The sequence below is a fragment of the Bactrocera tryoni genome, chromosome 3 (assembly GCF_016617805.1).
Source record: "Bactrocera tryoni isolate S06 chromosome 3, CSIRO_BtryS06_freeze2, whole genome shotgun sequence".
Lineage (NCBI taxonomy): Eukaryota > Metazoa > Arthropoda > Insecta > Diptera > Tephritidae > Bactrocera > Bactrocera tryoni.
In genome coordinates, this window is record NC_052501.1 from 17,069,566 (window position 1) to 17,091,486 (window position 21,921).

Sequence of the window (21,921 nt, forward strand, 5' to 3'; positions counted from 1 at the left end):
AGAAAAAAATGTTAATAGAAGAAAGTTGACTAAAAATTTAATGGCATACAAAATGCTAAAAAATATATCTAAATATGTGTAGATGAGCTTACTGAAAGCAACAGTACTTAAAACCTAAAAAAAATTATATATAAAAATGTATAACATAATAAAGTTCTATATATGGTACTTCTGAATTCGCTATATATATAGCTATAGTAAATTATTCTAAATATATAAAAGAATATTTTATATAACAATACTTTCATGTGCTATTATTGTCATAAATTGAACATAAAGTCAAAACAGTCGCATATTTGTACCAAAAGCTAGGCCTCCACAGGCTTCTAACCATCAATTTAGCACCTACAAATATTTCTATTTGTCAATACTAAGAGCTTTAAATTAATGTGGACAGCGCTAATTTGGCTTTACAAATTTACAATTTGTGAAATGAAATTTATAACTGAAATGCCGATTTAATATACCGGATTTGGGCGAATATGGAGTGCTTAAGCCAGTTTATGGTTGTTGTATTCTAAACGTAATTCCATACAGTTTGAATTAGGTAATTTATACAGCCTTTCAATTATATTGATTATTTGTTTATTGACAAACAAATTTTAGTTATAAAGCAACAACAAAAATTGAGCAGAGATTTGTGGGCAGTGAATGGAAGGTAACTAAATAAATCGCTGATGCATAGAACTTTCAAAAATGCTAAACGGAAAATACACCAGATTAATATTGAATGAAAGGAAACCTATTTGAAGTCGAAAGAATTGAAAGATGAGCAAATTTGCGGATGTGCGGATGATAATGACAGACAGAAAGACTACGAAGCTGATTATGCTTTTGTTGTGGTTTGTTTTTTCAAATCAGTTGTTGGAATATTAAAATATTTGACAGAAAGACAGACATTGTTTGGGTTGATAAATGAGCGTAACAATCAATTTTGCAGAAGAATAGAATGTATTTGAAAAAAAAAAGTAAAAATAAAAAACGCAGACAAAAAAAGAAATAAATCGCAAAGATATGACAGCGACTGCAGACAATTGGAAGCGATCAACAGCTGGTTATGTTTTTTGAAAATGCCAAAAATAAATTTGAAAAATATTCGAAAAGCAGTTACAGTATTGAACGACGTTTGACCATTTCCTTAAGGCAAAAAGAAGCCAGACAAAAGAAGCAGCAGTCAAAAGGAAGCCAACAAAATTAGAAGGCGATTAAATAACAAATAACCAATCAAATCAGAGTCATAAATAATGACAGCGATAGTGACGCGAGTTGGCGTGATGGACAGCAATGGATTGCAGCTTAATAGGATTGCGAATATTAAGTAAAAAAAACACAAAAACAATAAAAACATTAGCACTAATAATCATATAGAATAACAGATGCAATTACCGCACAGCTGAGCTGTCACGATCGGCGCAGGCAAAAAAGGCGAATGCGCCGCTGATCAGTACGATTTCAAGTAGGTGTCGGTTGCACACACATGAAAATACACATACGTACATACGATCTACCTGCATTTGATAGCTGCTCTTGACTAGCAGTCGCTCATAAATTGATTATCTTAATTAATTTTGTTGCATTAAAATTCCATAGAATTATCGCCATATAAAGTATATACGTCGGCGCTGTCAACTCGTTGCACACACACCAACACACATACAACTGAATGTGTAAAGAAATTTTTAATTGAAAAATAATTACAATAGAATTGCATTCGAAAAAATAATAAAATATTAAATTAAAATCACATCTGTTTAGCATTCTAAGTGAGTGATCGGCGCTAGCTGTTCGTATATATATGTGTTTGTTGATGTATGTGCCTGTGTAGGGATGATCATTTCGCTTATTAAATGACAGAGGGTTAATGAATAATGATTTATTGATTATTAATAGCGGTACTTGTAATTGCTAGCGATCAGCGTTGTAATTGCTTAGCTTTTAGACTGAAAAAAATTACTAAGAAATAAATGTCTACGCTCAAGAATTTTTAAATTATGTATGCGGATTAAGTTATTTTCAATCAGATAAGCTGACGATAGAGTTGTAACGCTTTTGTGAGATTAATTGTTTGAAAATGTATACAAAATTATTTACTTAAGAAAAATATTATATTTTTTAGCAAAAGAAAATATTTTTATATTTTGTTGTGGTTGTATTTAACCAAAAGAATTAAATATAATACACTAAATTTTCTTTAAATAAGAAAGTAATAAGAATTTGCTTTCAATAACCCATCGAATTTAGTTTTTTATTACTTTTAAGTTTCCTTCAATGAACCTATTCACCTTCTCTTCCAAAATAAATTTGTTTTTGCTTCTAAAAGTAAATCATACCTGCCAAAAATTTTTTTAGCCCATCGAATCGGTTACTTTTTAAGCTAGTGACTTAGTTTATGGGAAAAAGTGCGATAAACTCGAATAAAATCAATGCAGATTTGTAATATTTTTTTATTTTTAGTCAAGAACAAAGTTTGAAAGCTCATTTTTATAATTAAAAAGCTCCGATAGATGATGCTATGTGCAATTTTTGTCCTTTTTGTAATCTTCATCGAACGATTGAATTGGTTACTTTTTAGGTTAGTGCGCATTTTTCACACTTTTTCATATAAAATAAGGCAATAACTTAAAAATAAGTCTAGAAATAAGTTTGAATGTTTATTTTTGTAAATAATAAGCTTCCATAGATAAAGCTATGTGCAATTTTTGCCTTTCTTGCAATCTTCATTGAACGATTTTTTCAATAAATGATTGAATAATCCAACACAATCGAGGTATTACTGATAGATATTTTCTATCAGATTTTAATAATCTTTTATGCTCATATTTAGTACTTGCTAAATGAAATAAGAAATTTGTTGTTTCAAACTTTCTCATGTGACTGGACCGAAGCTGTGTATAATAGTTGTCTGTCGCATCGCACATTTTTACAAAGAAGTTCCGCTAGATGACGGTGTGGTAAAAGTTTTGAAATTTTTGATAGTCTTCCGATGTTTCCGATTTTTTTCTATCCTTTTTAAGATTGAATAAAGCATCTTTAAGCATTTTCAGTACACAAGTAATACCTATTCTCCTATATAGATTTCAAAGACATGTGTATCTTGAACAAAGAAAATATAATTACAATATTAAATCAAGAAGCTCCAGCTTTAATAAGATTTTTCGCATTTGACGTGGCGTAATTCCGTCATTAGTGCCGTCAGATTAATTTCGTTGCTGATTGTTTCCAATGTCATAATTCAACTTCAAATATATTAATTTATAAAACGCAGAGAAAGGCGTATAATATTTGCCGAGGTATGGGGGAATCAATGAAGATTATATAAAGTATATATTCAAATGATTAGCATGACGTTTTGTGTCGATTTAGCTATGTGCATTTCTCTAACTTCGTATATGCATATTAAATAGACCCTTACTCTTTAAGATATTAGTCTGTGATTTTGTACACGTGCAGTTGTATGAAAAGTCTTTTATTTGGGAAGATCTCTTTAAGAGTTTTGGCATAGATATTGCTACAATTTCCGAAAATATTGTTTTGATCGGACCACTGTAGCATATACATATGTATATGTATATTGAAACTGACTGATTAAGATAACTATTTCTATACTCTTTTATGTTATTAAAAATGCATCGGTGAAGAGTGGGCAGCCAAAGTTAATTTTTTGTCTGGTTTCTTTTACAGAAAATTATGGAACATCTTTCTAATTTACTTATTGTCCAATAGCGAAAAAATATTTAAATTTAATGTGAAATGTTATTAAGAGTCCCTCAAGTCTCTTAAATTTTCACATAATGAGAACTGGTTATTAGTTAGTAGGTATATCACCCCAAGTAATTAATATAGTAGGTATAAGAACTGTAATAATTTAGACTCTGGTAATATAACAACTCCCGGGTCATATGTATGTATATGGAGCGTATTTATACGACTTTATCACTAAGTGACTAATATAAGAATTTTGCATGCCATTTATCATTACTGCTGTGAATTCCATTATTCCACTACTATAACTTCCATAAAACGAGTCGATTTCGTTAGCACCAATCCTATCGACTCTCTTCGATATAATATTGGAATAATTATAATTCTCTCTGTCTCAACTCAGCTTCCATGCATCTTTTTATAACCCATATCATACTTCAAATTTCTTTGCGCATACTAATATATGTAATAGGAATATTCTAAAGCTAATCATCAATGCTCTGAATTAAACTTTGCTAAAAATGGTAAAATCCCCTACAACAAACAAACAGGATTTTATGTTTGAATTTGCATATTGAAACAAAAAAACATAATTTCTTTGATATTTATGACCTCGCCAGTCATCTGACATTCAGAAAGGAATTCAGTAGGCATCCGGTTCTCAACAGTGGGTTGAAGTTTAGCAATTGATATGCAATGAGCTAATGACCGATAAGGGCTTGGCGAGGCGTGACAAAGAGATTATGTTCTGGGTAGATAATAAATCTGAATTAAAGTTTGTTTCCTTAGAAGTGGACAATGACACACACACTAATACTAATATGCAGAACTGTCGCCTACATATTATTATAATTATAATTTATAGTTTAGATACCTACTAACGAATGCAACATGAATATTATAATCCAGTATATAAGCTGATGGCTTAACCGCTAGTGCTATATATATATAAATGGTAATTGTAATTAATTACCTTTTTCAATTTTAATAAATAAAAAAAAAATAAAAAAAAAAAATTAAAAAAAATCCAGTATAATACTCGTATATTTGAAGGTATTCAAATCAGTATTGCTAGTAGGCAGCGTTGCCATGTAGCTCAAAAATGTTAAAATACTTAAGTCATGCTTTTTTAAATTATTGATTACGACAAATCTGTACATTTTAAACATTTTAGGTCAAATGTCAAATCTAAGCTGTCGTATTTGTAGCCAGGGTTGCCAAGTGTGTGTATAAATAATATTTAAAACAATTTTTTGAACATTGTTTGGCTTGAAATTCATTAAAATATATCTTTACAAATATTTTTAAAATCGCAAAAAAAAAATTGCGTAGTGGAGTTGCCACATGTTTACGATATATTAAATAATGTGAAGCAAAGCAAAAAAGTGTGAGTTATGTTCGCTTTGAGTACAAATAAGAAATTTTGAAAAGCATCATATGCATACATAAATGTGAGTGAGGATAAATAATTATTTTTCGCAAGGGCTGCCATTTAGCTAAAAAAAATTGACCATAAATAATATTTATAAACGGGTGATTTTCCGCTTTGACTTTATATTAAATATAAATGTGCAGTTTTAAATGTATTATTTATGTTTATATACTTAAACAGGGTTGCCATATATTTTATATAAATTTAGTATTTAATAACTAACTTTATATTAAATATAAATGTGCAATTTTAAATGTATTATTTATGTTTACATACTTAAGCAGGGTTTCCGTATATTTTTTAATTAATTTAATAAAGTCATTGTCATACCTGTATACCTGTGGCCATAAATAACTACATGAGCATTATTTAAAAATAAAAACTTTGAGGCTGTAACATTTCAGCTTCTCTTTTTCATTATTCTCAGATTTGATAAAAAAAAAGTTGAAGAAACTGAAATTTATAAAATATGTATGATTCCACTTGAAATACTCAAAATTTAATTTTAATATTTTTATTTTTTTTTATCAACATTTTTTTTAATATTATTAATTGCGACTTTCCTTCTAGGGATCGTTAGTAATTTAACAAAGTCGGTAACGTCATATTTTAATTTACCGTAAAGGTGACATATTTTATATTTATTTGTGCAGTTAATAACTTAAGTAACTAATTTATCAACCCGCCCTCGTATGTACACGCGAATGTATGCATACTGGCATATAGCTAGATACGTCAAGAAGTCGCAACAAGTTGTTATACAAACAGCGCTGCTTTGACTTTTTTCTAATTTATTTATGTAAGTATATCTGCATATGCTTGTAAATTTATGTGTATGTGTGAGTTTTTATTTTATATTTTTTTGGGTGAATTTAAATGAATTTGGCTATCGAATAAATTGTCTATTAGCTGGTTTATTTTCGTTAGCGGCTTGTGCATTAATTCTCTATACCAAATATGGACACATACATACATACATATATGTGTGTACATGATATGTTTGTAAATGTGTATAAATATATGCAAATGTGTATGAGTGGTCTGCTACAGGTTAAGCACAGAGTTTAAATAAGTTTGTTTATTTTTATCATAATTTTTATAATTTTGTATTTTTATTAATTTTTTTTGCTTTTTTTTGTTTTTTTGTTTTATTTTAATTTTTTAATTTTTGTGTTCCTTTTTTAATATATCGCATATATTTCTTACGAACTGATATTTTGTTATTTTTTGCTCAACCAACTTCTGGTTTGTTTAACTCGCAAATCCGTGTTTGCTCTGCTTTATTCGTGTTTTTTTCGTTTTCAAGTTGATTTTTGCTCGCCTTATGTATCATTTTTTATTTCTCTACTGCTTTGTGCTAATTTGTGAATCAAGCATTTGATCGTTTCTGTTCAAGTTTAGCTTAGATTTTGGCTACTTTTTATTGTTATTATTTGGATTATGACTTTTTTGAGCGTATACACATACGTATGTAGTATGTGTGTGGGTGTTTGATATAGTTTTATAATATTTGCTTTTATTTTTTATGATTTATGCTACAAAATTAAGTGCTTTTCCCATGTCTTCGCTTTACTGTTAAATCATTTTTAATTCATGCTATTGCTCTTTTTGAAATGAGGAAGAGATACCGTAGTAAATTAGAGCTGATAGTACAATAAAAAAATTGAATTGAAATAAACAGAAAATAATGAAATAAAATTATAAAAAAAATTAAAACAAAAAAATGTAAAATATATTTTTGTATATGAAGTTATCACATTAATAAATAGGACATTATATACAGTAAACAAATAAATTTTAGAAAGTATTAGGAAAGGAAAATAAATTTAATTACATTTATTATTTTATATGCTAATTTTTTAATTTTAGTTTTTTTTTTTAATTTTCATACTCTATTTGAATAGAAAGGAGATCAGAAGTGAAAATGAGGTCAATATAAACACAAAAAAAAAACAGAATTGAAATAAAAAATAAATAAAAAACCAAATTAAATAAGAAAAACAAATAAATAAATTTTGTAATATTTTTTTTTCTTATTTTTGATGCTAATTTTTTATTTTTTCTTTTCTCATTTGATTTTTTTTTCATTAAAGTGCTCAATTTGAAAGAAACAGGAGATCAGAAGTGAAAAAAACATATACTTAATACTTATTAAGGAAGCAAAAATAAATAAAGAAATTATTTAAAAAATGTAAAAAAATTAATAAATAGAAAATCAATTCATAAATAAAATATTTGATTAAATTATTTTAATATTTTACTTTTAATTATTTTTTCATTTCTTTAACTTTTTTAAATATTTTAATTTTAATCAAATTTTTTGTAATTTTTTTGGTAGATTAAAACGCAAATAATATTTTCAGTTAAATTATTTTATTATTTAAATTTTAATTGTTTTTTCATTTTTTTTTTATTATTTTAATTTTAGTTATACATATATTTTTTTATGATTTTGTTTTGTTTATTGACTTTCATTTTTGAGTTTTTTGTATAAGAAAAACAGATCTTCAATTGTATTTCTTCAAAAAACAAAAATTCAAATAAAAACAACACCAAAAAACAAATTAATTAAATAAAGAAATTAATAAAGAATTTGTTTAGAAATATTAATTACATATATAAAAAATATAAAAAAATATAAATAATATTTAAACATAAATAATATATTCAATAAAAAATTTATTATTTCGATTCTAATTATTTTTTTAATTTGTATTCCTTATTTTTATTATAATTTTAATTTAGTTATATGTTTTTTTAAATTTTTTTTCTGTTCATTTCATTTTGGCTTTTAGTTTGAATTTTTTTTATGTTTTTTATAATAAAAACTGATATCAAATTGTATTTCTTCAAAAACAAAAAAAAAATGTAATAAAAAACACGCAAAACAATTCATTATAAAAGCAAATAAATAGAAAATATTAGTTATATAAAAACAAAAAAAAAATAGATTTTAATTATTTTTTAATAGTTATTTGTATTATTGTTTTAATTTGGTTATGTTTTTAATATTTTTATACTCTTTTGTGTTTTGTTCATTTTTTTGGCTTTAAGTTAAATTTTTGATTTTTTTCATAAAAAAACATATTTCCAATTGTATTTCTTCTAATAATGTAAAAGAAGTTATTGTCTAAAAATAACAAAATTAAAAAAAAATAAAAAATAAAAAGAAATGACCGAAAAATCAAAAATAATTAAATATAATGATATTCACGAGCTGGTAAGATGCCGCGGTGAACAGAAGCCGCAGAAAAAGCTGAAAAAGAAGACACACCAGACGCACTGTTAGCCCATATTGTCGCCAAGCAGCTGAACTGCGCTGAAAAATAGTGTCACCTACATAACATAAGCATGAATAATACATATCTACAACTTTATACACGCACACACTTGCAATTTAATGTAAGCATATGTTTTTGTGCATTTGTATGTGTGTAAACACATGTTTTTTTACAATAAAAACGCAAGCAACCTGTCGATTAGATAACGCGCACCGCAATGTCTAACTCAGCAAGCGGCGCATCAGCGCTCAAAAAACGCTATATTCATGTATGTTTGTATTTAGTTACAATTCGCAGCATTTCTTTGTGACTGACACCAGTTTAGGTGACGTCTCAATGCGTCGGTGGCTGCGACTGCGCACAACAATAAAGCATAAGTTTGATACTCATACACACGTATACATACATACATATGTATATATGTGAGTATATGTAATTGTTTATACTAGCCTGCTAACAATTGTGGGAGTTTTTTGTTGTTGTTGTGCTTTTCGCCGGTGGTGTTAGTTTGTGAATTTAACATCGTATGCGCTTCTTCTTCTTCATATTTACAAAGAAATTCAACTTTTGTTATTACTTTTGTATAATTTCTTTTATATTCCCTTTTAATTTATTTACATTTTGTTAGAGCAAGCAGAAATATTAAAAAAAAAAAATAATACAAACTGTGTCAACATGATTTCGTAATTTCATACATACACACATACATACATACATGTGTATATACAAGCGTACATCTTTTTATGAATGAAATATGGCTGGATACAGCTTTTATAAATAAAAAAAAAAAATATTGGTTACTAAATTTGCAGGGCTTATATGAGCCGCAGATATCAAAGATAGCGGCAGACATCATATTGTGAAATAATTTCAGGTTTTTCATATGAGAAATGTGGGTGTATTACAATGGCATCATAATAAATTTTATGTGTTGAGGCAAGTGCTTTTTGAGCAGGTAAGACGGAAGTTTCATGGCGAATTTAATATAAATAAATATTGATAATTTTAGCTGTCTGCAGTTCGCCAAACCGCGATAAATGGTGAATAGAACACATTGCTGTTATAATTCACATAGACCCATATATATACTTTTGAATTGAATGCTACTGCGTCTACGTTGTGGTTTCATTCACATGTAAAGTGGTACTGGGGAAACGGAGATGTCTTTTGTTACCCATGGTAAATATTATAATAAGCTGTGGGATGAACTGCTGACTTTTTATCTCATTGTAAGCTGATCTAAAGCACACATACTAAGTAAATTTCAACTGGGTACCCAGTCATATTGGAATGGAAGGCATCGAAAAAGCATAATTCCTCTAAACTACCTTGGACTATTTAGCAACTTAAAGGGTTTCTTGAAGCAATGTACTCTAGATGGAATAACTCAGTTCTTGGAACACTAGCAATACAGAGCATGCCACAACAGGGAATATCTTAGGATAGTGTTGATGGTGTATTGACTAAAACCCTTCCACAAGTACTTTTAGGAAAGTAAAGTAGGGGTGAACAGTATGCATCTGCCTCTAAGATTGAATTTTCAATAAATTGGTAAAATGGATACGACGGAATGCAGAGGTACGGTGTTTGATGATTTACTGAACCATTGCCTTTACAGCAAAACCTTTCTATTAGTGGTGACTGAGTATCTTCTATTACTTCCAATATTCCAACTTAAAATACAACATACTCGGCTGCCCAGAGTTGTTGAATTGAAATTTATTGTAACAGATCCACGGAGTTGCTAAATAAGGCTGAATTGGTTAACACTCGAGAGCACAATGGGCCTAATGATGAAGTATACTGCTTCTGCGTCACTCTTTTTAACAAACCAACACTTATTTTTTAGGTTGAGGGAGCAAAAATCGGTATTTGAAGCTAAAATTAGTAATAGTTGGCCTAATGTAATCAATAAAAATTGTGAATAAAAGTCTGTTTATACCTTAGAAGGAACAATCGTTTCAGCATCAGTAATAAGAAGTTTGAGATCCACTTCTTATTCCTGAACTTGAATGGTATAGCTTTTTATGAAAGTTTACTACTACCAGTAGTAGAAGATAATTTTTCACAGTTAAAGCTACTTAGTCCCAGACGAGCGTTCTTTATCCATTATCTAGTACAATCGGTTCCGTTTAGTCATAACGTTCCTCATTAAAATTTTTAAGACAGTAAATTCGATTTTTGATCAGATCAAAAAACTTTTAGGTCATCGCATAAGAACTACACAGAACATGTACAAAATAAGTGTTCGGATTGGTTGTCAGAAGATTAAATGGAAACAATTGAAAACTTCTTCCTTGACTGTCCCGCGTTTGGGTGATCAAGACTTAAACATTTTGGAGTGCATCCTTCCAAACATCCTACCGAACTGGCACGAATAGAAATTAAACGTCTGTCGAAACTTGTATTGGCCACTTAGCGTTTTGGTTATTTATAACTTCGACAGGACAGGAGTTTCTCTTTTCCATGGCTTCAAAGAGGTATACATATAGCAGTCCACGTACGATCTCTCTAGATGATCCATCTAACCCAACCTATTGTTTGTCTCAGAGTAGTCACCCAATCAAATTTGAAAAAATTAGTTTTGAGGATACAATTGAAATGACTGTAACTCAAAATACATTCGAAATCTCGATTTAAAATGCACGAATGTTATTTTTAAAAGTATAATCTATCGAATTAAAAAATAATATTAAATTTATTACTAAGTGTGTCGCTTAAATAACTGTGCACGAGGTTAACTGCCATATCTGTCAAATTATAATATATAACATTTTTCATTAGATCGCTTTCATCGGATTTTTTTTTTGAGGATACGAGTGTAGTTGTTTCTATATAGGAACGCATGAATTTTCTAACTCATTGCAGTATTGATTTTGAGAATTAGCACATAGTAGATGATTTATTTATAATCCGTATAGATAATATCCTACTGTGGGCCAAAAAATAGTAAGGCTTATTAATTTAAATTTCGCACGAAAATCTATTCGCCAAAATATTTTTTTTTCAAGGTTTGTATGACTATCAGTGACATGTCACATCAAAATTATCGTAAGTGTTTAATACACAAGTGTTTTGGTTTGGTACAAATTATTCAAAGAGGGTCGAGAACTAATTATCAACACGTCAATAAAATAAAGAAATTGGTACCTGAGAATCTATAATTAACAGACAGGGATCTTACTGACATTATTCGAATATCGAAAGGAGCAGTCAAAACCATTTTGAAAGAACTTTTGAGCACAAGAAAAATGAAGGCACGATTGATTTCAAAATCACTAAATTTTGTCGAAAAACAACGTGGCGTAAAATCCGTGAAACAATGCTTTCCGACTTTCAAGATGTCATGAAACGTATTATTACTGGCGATGTGTATTGAATATATGCTTACAACCCGAAAACAGACGATAAATCGGCCGAATAACGTGCCAAAAGTGAGGCGAAGCTGAAAAACCAAGTCAAAGCAGGTCAAAAATCAAAATTATGTTGACAGTTTTCTTCAATTATCGAGATTTGTTACAATCCAAATGCCTTTCGACCGTCAACAAGTAATACTATTTGAGTGCTATCCGTCTCTTGTGCGAAGTTATTCATAAAGAGAGGCGGGAATTATGGGCCGACAACTCTTGGTTTGTGCCCTACGACAATGCACTGGCGTAAGTTTTTCGCCACATTTTCAACCAATATAGTTGGAAACCATTGCATGTTTTGAGTCAATTAATGACATTAAATGCTATTTCAAAAATTGACCTTAACAACTGTTTTGATGGGTAAAAAAACGTTGGCACAAGTATTTTGGGGATAAGATGGATTACTTTAAAGGGGATGACATAGGTTTAGAAAGATAAATTAAGAATTTTTAAATTATGAAGAAAGTCTTACTATTTTTTGTTCATAATATTATTATAGTTATTTTGTATTTTTGAGTACTTAGTGTTACTTTGACGTAGTCTAGGACTCGATGAACAGAATAAAAAGTGCTGAAATAACATAAACAGCTCATCCAAGTATTGACAAGTCAATCCTGGTATGAAGATTAACATTACGTTACTCAGGTTTGAGTTTTAGTACGCAAAACTATTGAACACTATATAGATCATAGTAGAAAGGAATACTAACTATTCACTTATTAAATGATATTTGGTGGATAATGATTTATAATACATCCGTATATATATATATATATATATATATATATAACAAATATTTATATTTTTAATGGTCATTCAAAAACACTTACCTTTTTCTCCTTTCTTAATTCGCCGCTTTCCGGAAGTTAACTGCTTATATAATGTTATTATTTATTTATCGTTGCACACAAATATTATTATTTTTTTAACACTGAATCAGAATCGTAATCTGATTGAAAATAAGTTTTTTTCTTTTATTTTACTTTGCACTTATGTATTATAATTGAAGGTTGAGGCACACACACACACAGAAATCTTTCCGTTCCTTAAAGAGAAAGAAAAGAAATTAAGGAAATGGTGTTAAATTGTTTGAAGTAAAAAAAATAGTTATATTAACTACAAAAAGGCATGCACAAATATAAAGAAAATCCGAAAATATTCAGTTTTTATAAAACTAAAAATATTTTTTCATTTTAGTTAAATTTTTTGGTTTTTGGTTTGAAGCAAATCCTTTAAGAATTATTTTTTTCGGAATTTCGATTAAAACGGTTTATTGGAGTATCTATATATTCCCTTAAATATTTATAAATATTTTTTTTTCGAATTTTTCATAACGGTTGTTTTTCAAAAACCTGAAATTTTGAGAAGTTTATACAATTATTTTATTCAATTACAAACAACAAAAAAGCCAAAAACTCCAACATTAATGAATAGCTGCTGCTCTTTACGAAAATATGAATCGTAGAAGCAAACATAACAACAAACACGCTGAAAAGTGATGAAAAGCAAACGTAAAAAATTCGAAAACTTCGAAAAATGCAACGAACACGCATGCGATAACTAGGAGCAAAGCAGAAAAGTAAGTAAATAAAATTCATACGCCAAAGGCAGAAGACGAGCATATTCAATAATGCAAAACAACAGCAACAACAATAACGTCAAAAATATTAAGGCAAGCAACAAAAACGGTAGCCAGACGGCCGTGACTGCGATGGACAACTGAGCCGGCGGCAGCAACAAAAATAACAACTACAGCAATCAAAACAACAACAAATGGCTCGCAAGCTTTTGCCGTGTTGTTGTTTTGTTGCGCTGACCGCTTCAGTGGCGTTTATCAGTGAGCACGGCGTCGGCGCTGCCACTGCTGTCGGCTGCGGCTGATCTTATGCAATTCTTTTTGCGAGCTCTTCTTTGCTCATTGCCTCCACAAACTGTTGGCGCATGCGTCAAGTCGCTTTTTCATATTTTTTTATGCGTTTATGAGTTTGCTTTGTGCATGGCTAGCTCAGCAAGCGGTCGCCGATATTTTTGCAAAGTGCATTTCGATTGTGCGGTAAAAAATGATGATTTTCTTTTGTTTTTGATTTTTGCGGTTTCATTGCTTTTCCCGCTGTTTATTTGCAGAAATTTTCACAATTTTCTATGCTCTCTTAATTGTTGCGCGATTTCCGTCTGCGCATTCGCTTCCACTAAAAGGCATGTTTGTAAAAAGTCGCTTGGCTGCTTTGTGGCGCTGTGCTCCGCTGACCAAGATTCGCGTGCGCATGCGCATGCGCCACTCACTCGCCAAAGTGAAAAGCGCTTGCAGAAGTGGAAAATGAGATGAGAAAATAAAATGTATGAAAGAAAAATGGTGCATTTGGGGAAAACACGATTAAATGCCCAAATTCAAGTTCAATTTGTGCTGTGCAGTTTTTGTTTACGAAACACTTAATTATGCTAAAAGAAATTTAAATGCAATTTGTGGTGAAAATTGGAAATTTTTTAGTGTTTTGTGAAAAGTGAAAAGAAAAAAAATATATATATAAATAATATTTAATTGCCTTAAGTTGCTTTTTACTGCTTGTTGGGCTTGAAAGCAATTGAGAAAATTAAAAAAAAGAAATTGCTATTGAAAATATGTGAAACGGAATAAACAAATGTTTTTTGCTACTAGTACCCAGCATTACTGGAAAAATTTTGAATAAAAAATTAAAAAAAAAAATGAAAAACAGATTGTTGCAAATTTTAATGAAATAATAATTTTTCTTTCCATTTTTATATTTTTATTTTACTTTATTATTATATTTTTTATTTTTTGTATTGCATTAATTTGTTTTGCTTATATAATTATTATTTATTTTTTTTTGTTAGAGCACTCTGTTATTTATATATTTTTTGTAATATAACAATACTTTCTTAGATTTTAATTGGATATTAGAGTGTGTATTTATATATATTTTTTTTTACTAAGTAAGCCAATTATTCAAGTTAAGATTTAATTTATTATAGTAACTTCAAATTTAAACCAAAATAAATTTTTTATTAAACATTGTGGTTAATTTTTTCAGTGGTAAGGGATTTGTTTTTACAGGTAATTAATTTAAATTCTTAAAAAAATAAATATTAAAAAAAAATGTTTATTAAATTATTTCTTGTGTTTATTTAATAGCTTTTTTATTTTATTTCATCAGTAAAGATTTTTTCATTAATCTAAATGCCATATTAAATCAAAAATTTAATATAAATAAGATAATATTATAATAAATAAAAATTTTAAGATTCTTAAAAAAAAAATTATATTTTAATTAAAGTAATAAGGAATATAATTATTGATTAATTTTTTTTAATTTAAGATAGAAAAAAATTAACCAGTTCGAAAAATTAATAAAATATTAGTTTTTTATTTCACTTTTTTTTTATATAACGGCTTTTATTTTTTCATGAGTAAGAATGTTTTATTAATAAAAATGTCATATTAAAACAAAAATTAATATTAAATTTTAAACGCCTCGAAAAAAAAGTTTGTAATTATTAAGTCATTTATCTTTTTTATTTCAAAATGTTTCAAAAATAATTTTAAACCTTTTTAATTTTTTTTTAATAATATTCCATTTTTTATTACTCAGATATATTTTTTTGTTTATAAAAATTATGCAAATATTATTTTGTAAATAAAAAAATTTTCATTGTTTTATTTTGTGTTTTTTGGAAGTGTATTATTTTATTTTAAATAAATAAACACAATACAAAGCGAAAGAAAAGTTTTTATTTAATTTAATTTGGGTATTAAAATAAAAAAAAATATATTTACGTAATAAAATTTTGTAAGGAGTTTTGAAAGAATTTAGTTTTTACACAATATTTCACGAGAAAAATTTTCAAAGTGTTTGAGTTTCGTTACGATTGTAAAAATTTTGTTGTTGTTTTGTTTTCACTATTTCTATAAAACATTTTTTTATAAAATTTATTTTTTTTTTTAATTTTTCTAGGCGAATGGAAATAGTTGTTTTTTATGTTATAATGAATTTCAAATATTTTGCACTGAAATTAGTGCATTAAGATATTTTCAATTTCAATTATTGCCATTAAAATATTTAAAAATTTGGCACAAAATACAAATTTTTTGCCAAAAAGTGAAATAAAAAGTTGTAAACTTTTAAATATTGATTTTTTTTTTATGTATTAAAAACTTTAAATATAAAAAATATGACACAAAAATAAAATAGTGCTAAATATTTAAAAAAAAATGTAAAAATTTAAAGTTTGCGTTTCTTATTTTATACATTTAATTTTAATATTTTTTTTTGTTTTTTACATTTATTTATTTTTTTCGAATGCTGCAAGAATAGTGTGTTTTGTATTCACACACTTGCATATTAGTTTTGAATAAAAAGTCAATTTCATTTGTTTTCGAATATGAGGCCTGAACCTTTTTTTCGTTTTAAAAATTAAAAACATTTAATTAGTAAAAAGTATGTATGTGTATAAATTATTTTTCCTTGTTTATTTTTTTAAATTTTTTGGTATTAATAAAAAATATTTATAAGGTCTCAACACCCACAAAAAAACAAAACTTAAATTGCTTAATATTTAGATTTTTTTATTTACCAAAATTTTCCCAAAAAGAGTAAAAAACAGTTATTATAATTTTGAATAAGCTCATAATACAAATCTTCAAAAACTAATTTGAATTAACTTTTTATCACAAAACCTTCAACACGCATGCGCAACTTAATAAACCAGTCAATTAAAAGCAAGAGTTCTGCTAAGCGCAATCAAAAGGCAAACCATATATCACAAACAAACGCAATTCCAATGAATTTTCTACTTTCAGCAAATATTTAACACCACCAAATTACTGTTTGCTGACAAACAGCTGAGAAAAGTGTGCATTTTGTATTTTTACTTATTTCTTTGCTTTTCACCCAGCAATCAACGACGAATGCGCTTGCATTTCCTACATGTCAACAACCAAAAAATGGCAATTTGCCTCTTCCCTTATGCGCTGCGCTTTAGCGTCATACACTTCACTTTGCACTCTGCACTTTTCGAGCGCATCTTCAACGAAAATGCATTTAAACACTTGGTAAATTGTTGTTTTTGTTTTATTTTTTTTCTTATGTTGCTGTTTTTGTTTTATTTTTTTATTGTTGTTTTGCGATTTTTTTGGGCTTTCGGAGAGTTTTTGCCATTCGCTTGTTGTATGTATATTTTTATTTGTTTTTGTTGTGTTTGTTTACAGCGTTTTTTCTTTTGTTCGTCGCTCGCTTTGATTGTGGTGTTTTTCTTGCGCTTTTTTGCCTTATTTGCAACACACAAGTTCGCACTTTCGATTTCGTTCACAAGCGCATAACGTTTATCATCTTCTTTATTCGCTTCGTTTTATCGTGGAAATATTTCCTTAACCTTATTTGCTTCAACGCACCAAAACCAAAAAAAAAAAACATTTATTCGTTTCTCTCACTTCGTTTTATTGATTTTAAATTCGTTTCTGACACGCTTTATTATTTTCTGCTTTATCGAATACTATTTATTGAAAAATAATACGAAAAAAAATAATTTGCCTTAAGAAAAGCACACGAAAATGCTGAAATTTACCTCAGCGCTCGGCTCCAAGTAGTTTGGCGCTGCCGTTGGAGACTTAGCGCGCAGCCCGTTCACACAGACGTTAAGCGGAGTTGTACTGCCGGATCCGCGTTCGTCGACCCGATCAACACGAACACTGAAAAAGAACTAAACTCACAGCGATCGCCTGACAACGCTGCTCAGCTTCGCTGCCACGACGATGGCGATGGCGATGACGATGACGAAGATCGGCCGAGCACCACCGCCAAATGTGGAAAAATAAAAGAAGCTCCAACCTGGCCGATTTTGTTGTTTGCCATTATTGTTGTTGTTGTGTGCGTTCACAAACTCGCGCGCTTGCTCAGCTGTAAGCTTCGTTTGTTATTGCTGTTGTTGTGCTTTGACCGACAACATTTCGGTTGTGTTTGAAGCGCGTTGTGAAGGTGTTGAGCGCCAAGCGAAAGCGAGTTAAACAGCTGAGTGTACACACCTGCCTTACTACCTTTGATTGTGTTGCTGTTGTTGTTGTCCGAACATGTTGCGTTTGTCGGCCAAAGCGCCAGTGTTTCACAAACTTTTTGTCTGCACACAAATTGTCACTTTGCTAACAGTGTTTTTCCAACATTTGTTGCTGTTGTTTTTGTATTTTCACACGTCACGCTGACTCTGCAATATTTGCGGTCTTCACTCGCGCGGTGCGATCTGCCTTGACGACCTTGACTTCCTTCATCATCTCACACTTAACACTTCTTTGTTTACACATACTTTTTTAGTGTCGTTTTTGTTGTTGTGCAGTTGATAGAAATTTTTACGGAAGCATTACCGCGCGGTTTATCGACACTCATATAATGTTATTGTTGTTGGATTTTTTGTTTGTTTGCTCTTAGTTTCCCATTGGTTCCAACTTCTTAGTTCACCTCTTGTAGGTGATAATAATAGTGCTTTTGTTGGCATATTGTTGTTGTTGTTATTGTAGCTGATGCTATTTGTTAATTGTCGTTTTGTTGTAGCGCAATTCGCATTGGAGCTTAGCATTTTGGCGTTGAGCGGAAAAGTTGGAGCATAACCAAATTATAGGTTATTACTCGGCAAAATTTGTTTGTTGAAATTATATTTGAACACTTTGAATATATGGATCAGATATTCTAGGAAATTTTGCCGGTTTGAGTGCAAGTCATGGGTATATACATACATATTGTATATATGTACATATATGGCAAACATACAGTTTAATTGGAAGCGGTTGTTATAAAGAGCAGTTAGAAGAATGATGAGGTTTGAATTATGTATTAAATTGGCATTGTAACATTAGAATTAAATGATCACTACAGTCTACCTGTGTATACCAGGTATACTATACCTATTATTGACAAGTAAGGAAGTTATGCTTTCAAACGCAACCGCACATTTGGGGACTTGTACTACGGATATGTATAACGCTCTTCTCCTAGCAAAGCCCAAAGGTGTGTTGAACGAGATAAGGGAAGTTTATCAATGGACCTTGAGGCAAACACTATATTTAATAATTAATATTTAAAGCTCGAACTTCTGAAGTTCTGAGTTGTGCTTCGTTCGACCGAAAAGAACTGAAAATTCGGTTTGATTTTGTTCTAATTTGTGTAGTTGTAGCCTTATTGCAGTCAAATTTTTCGGTGTTTTTAAAATGAAGAGATCTCAATGCAATTTTTTTTTATGTCTGTGGCTTTCAATGAAGCAAGACTTTTTGCGGAGTTGGTTGGTGAATTATCGTAGTACAAAAACTAAGAGTTGTTAGCCCACAATTCCGGTCTCTTTTTTCGAATAGCTTCGCGTAAACGACGAATAACACTCAAATATTATTGTATTCCATGTTGACGATTGGGCCGGTTGGAAGGAATTTGGAGTTTACCACAACTCGATAATTGAAGAAAATTGTCAGCATAATCATGGTTTTTGACCAGTCTTGACGTCGTTTCTACGACTTCGGCTAATCTTTGCCACGTTATTCGACCAAACGATCGTCTGTTTCTGGGTCGTAAGCTTAGGTCCAAATTCATCATCAATCATCGCCAGTAATAATACGTTTTATTATATTCTGGCCGGAAAGTATTGTTTCACAGACGTTAACGAGACACTAGTTTTCAAAGAAATTCAATAATTTTGGAACCAATCGTACGTACGTACGCGATGTTGGTACCCGTTCTAGACGTGATTCGTTGTCAACGCGTTATCGACCCTCTTTGAATAATTTGTACCAATGAAAAACACTTGCTCGCGACAAAAACTTGTCATTGAAGGCTTTTTCCAACACAAAATTTAGTGGAACATCGTTGTGGAATAATTTCACTCATCGTAAAAATCGCCGATTGTACTTTACGTATTACAGAAAGCCAGGCGTATACTTAACACTAATAATTATTTTGATGTGACATTCGGCACAGTTGTCACAGCCAATATACCAAGTTATTATTTTTGACAGCTGTTATTGGTACTAAGTTTGCTTTGCGATTTCATAATGAACAGACTAACGCCGAGACAACGTTTGAAAATGATGCGAATTTACAAGTATTACGAAAATAATTCGCCGGTTCGCGTGACTTATCGCGCGCTGTGTCCAATATTCGGTCGACAGAATCGCCCAGAAGAGCTCGTAATTCGAGTAACCATAGATCAGTTTCATTGAGCCCAAAACGAGTTGGCCACCGAACCCAATTGTCAGGAGAAAATTTTGTCCTGCGATGAAGCTTACAAAGAAATTGCTAAGTGCTGATAACCCTTAAGCCATTATTAAAACGCCGTTATGTCCTAAAAGCCACTGATTGATATGATCCATAGGCAGTGGGCATCATTGGTTCATATATCTTCAAAAATTAAACCGGCCACAATGTTACAGCCAATGGGAAACGCTATAGAGCTATGATTAGTGACTTTCAGGCACGAAAATGGAATATGTTGATGTGGACGACTTTTGGTTCCAACAAGTCGGCGCTGCATGTCAAATTTTTGTTGGGTTATGGAAGACAACAAATTGTCAGCTGGAGCTATAAAATTTTCACTTATTTCTAGCAATTTGTGAATTTCATCTCAAAAGAGTTGCGCCGGATTGTCGACCGGAAAAAAAGATAGTCAGAATGACCAAGTGGCAAAGCTTTCTAGCGCTGATAGGCTGTTGTCGGTAGAGAAACTCATTAATGGTTTCACCTGGTTTTAAAAGCGTAAATAATGCTCTGCCACGCCCTTCGGGTTCCACTAAATACAGAGCTTAAAGTCATGGATAATCGGCATTGGTCGTTCATAAAGGATTCAGTTTTTACCAACAGACACAATCCGGTATAAAACCGACTTGTGTAGCGTTCAGATAACTTCTTTTCTGCTTGTCAACATTCTGAATCAAGTATTGCTTTCAGCCCCTCATCTTAACAATTTCTTGGTCATCGGAATGGTTTTTGTCTTCTAAGCCAAAATGACCACTTTTAAATTATGCAAACGACTTTTTTTTGATTTTGAGGCCGTCTTTTGGTAATTAAGATGCATGGTGAAAGGCATTTATCAGTGCGTGGTTTAAAGAGTGAGGTGAATCTTTTACTGCTGTGCAAAAGTTTACAACTTCACAAATATTAATGTTGACACTTCGTTCAGCGACTTATCGTCTTCTTTTTCTCGACGAAGGACAGAGCTTCGATCACATTACTTAAATTAAAGTGAACAGGTTTTGAGGTAAGCAAAATTGGTTTGGCAACCCTCCCAATTACAGTATACTAAAACAAGAAAAGCTTTGAAATTTTGAAGATATCTTTGTACTCAATTAGTGAAAATACATACACACAAAGAACTTTAAAAAGCAAAATTTTATTTTTAAAGTGTCATTTAGTATTTTCTATGTTACTAACTAAAACATGCCCCTAAACTGTAACAATGATGGAAGATTTTTCCGTGATTGAAAAAAAAAATTAATAAAATTATTATACACTCAGATTGTAAAAAAGTTAAACTTAACAAAATGCCAGACTTTGAAAAAAATTCGAATTTTGCTACAAAAATATTTTTAGCTCGTTAAAACTACATTAGGTGCATAATCGTAAAGAGGAGCATTGTTATACGGAAAAATACATACAAAGTAAAGAAAACATAAGAAAACCCGTTTATGCGCCTTTGCCGTAGCTATAATACCTTTCTCAAGTACAAAAGGCTGCTTACAAGAATTTGATTCTAAACATTCAGTTTGTATGGCAGCTATATGCTGTAATAATTCGATCTGAAAAGTTTTTTGGGATATTGGACTATTGCTTTTGGTTGAGAGGGCCAGTGAGCTTCTTGCCGGTTGGGTCAAAGCTTGGAGGGAAGATTAGTGGAGTGTTTACTCTAAGGTGCTCCCTACCAACTCTAGCTCCAGACTTCCTGACTATTGCAGTGTTGTCCACGCCAAGGTTTGTTGTAGATTTACTGCGCCGGAGAGCAGCCTCCTTCAGCGCAGTGACCATCCATTCAGATAGTAGGGCGGCGACACTAGCCTTAAATTAATTAACAGTGCGTTCAGGTTTGGTCAAGGAGTGCCTAACCTCGTTAACAA

General features: G+C 30.3%; 1 protein-coding gene across 1 annotated transcript in view; it reads right to left on the minus strand.

Moving 5' to 3' along the window:
• LOC120773124 overlaps positions 1-17,516 on the minus strand; it is a 112,165-nt gene extending 94,649 nt beyond the window's left edge. The window contains exons 1-2 of the mRNA XM_040102119.1: positions 17,406-17,516; positions 12,656-12,870 (exon numbers count right to left, since the gene is read on the minus strand). The gene's annotated coding sequence lies outside the window, so the exon portion shown is untranslated. The remainder of the gene's footprint in view (positions 1-12,655; positions 12,871-17,405) is intronic.
• Positions 17,517-21,921: the final 4,405 nt, after the last annotated feature.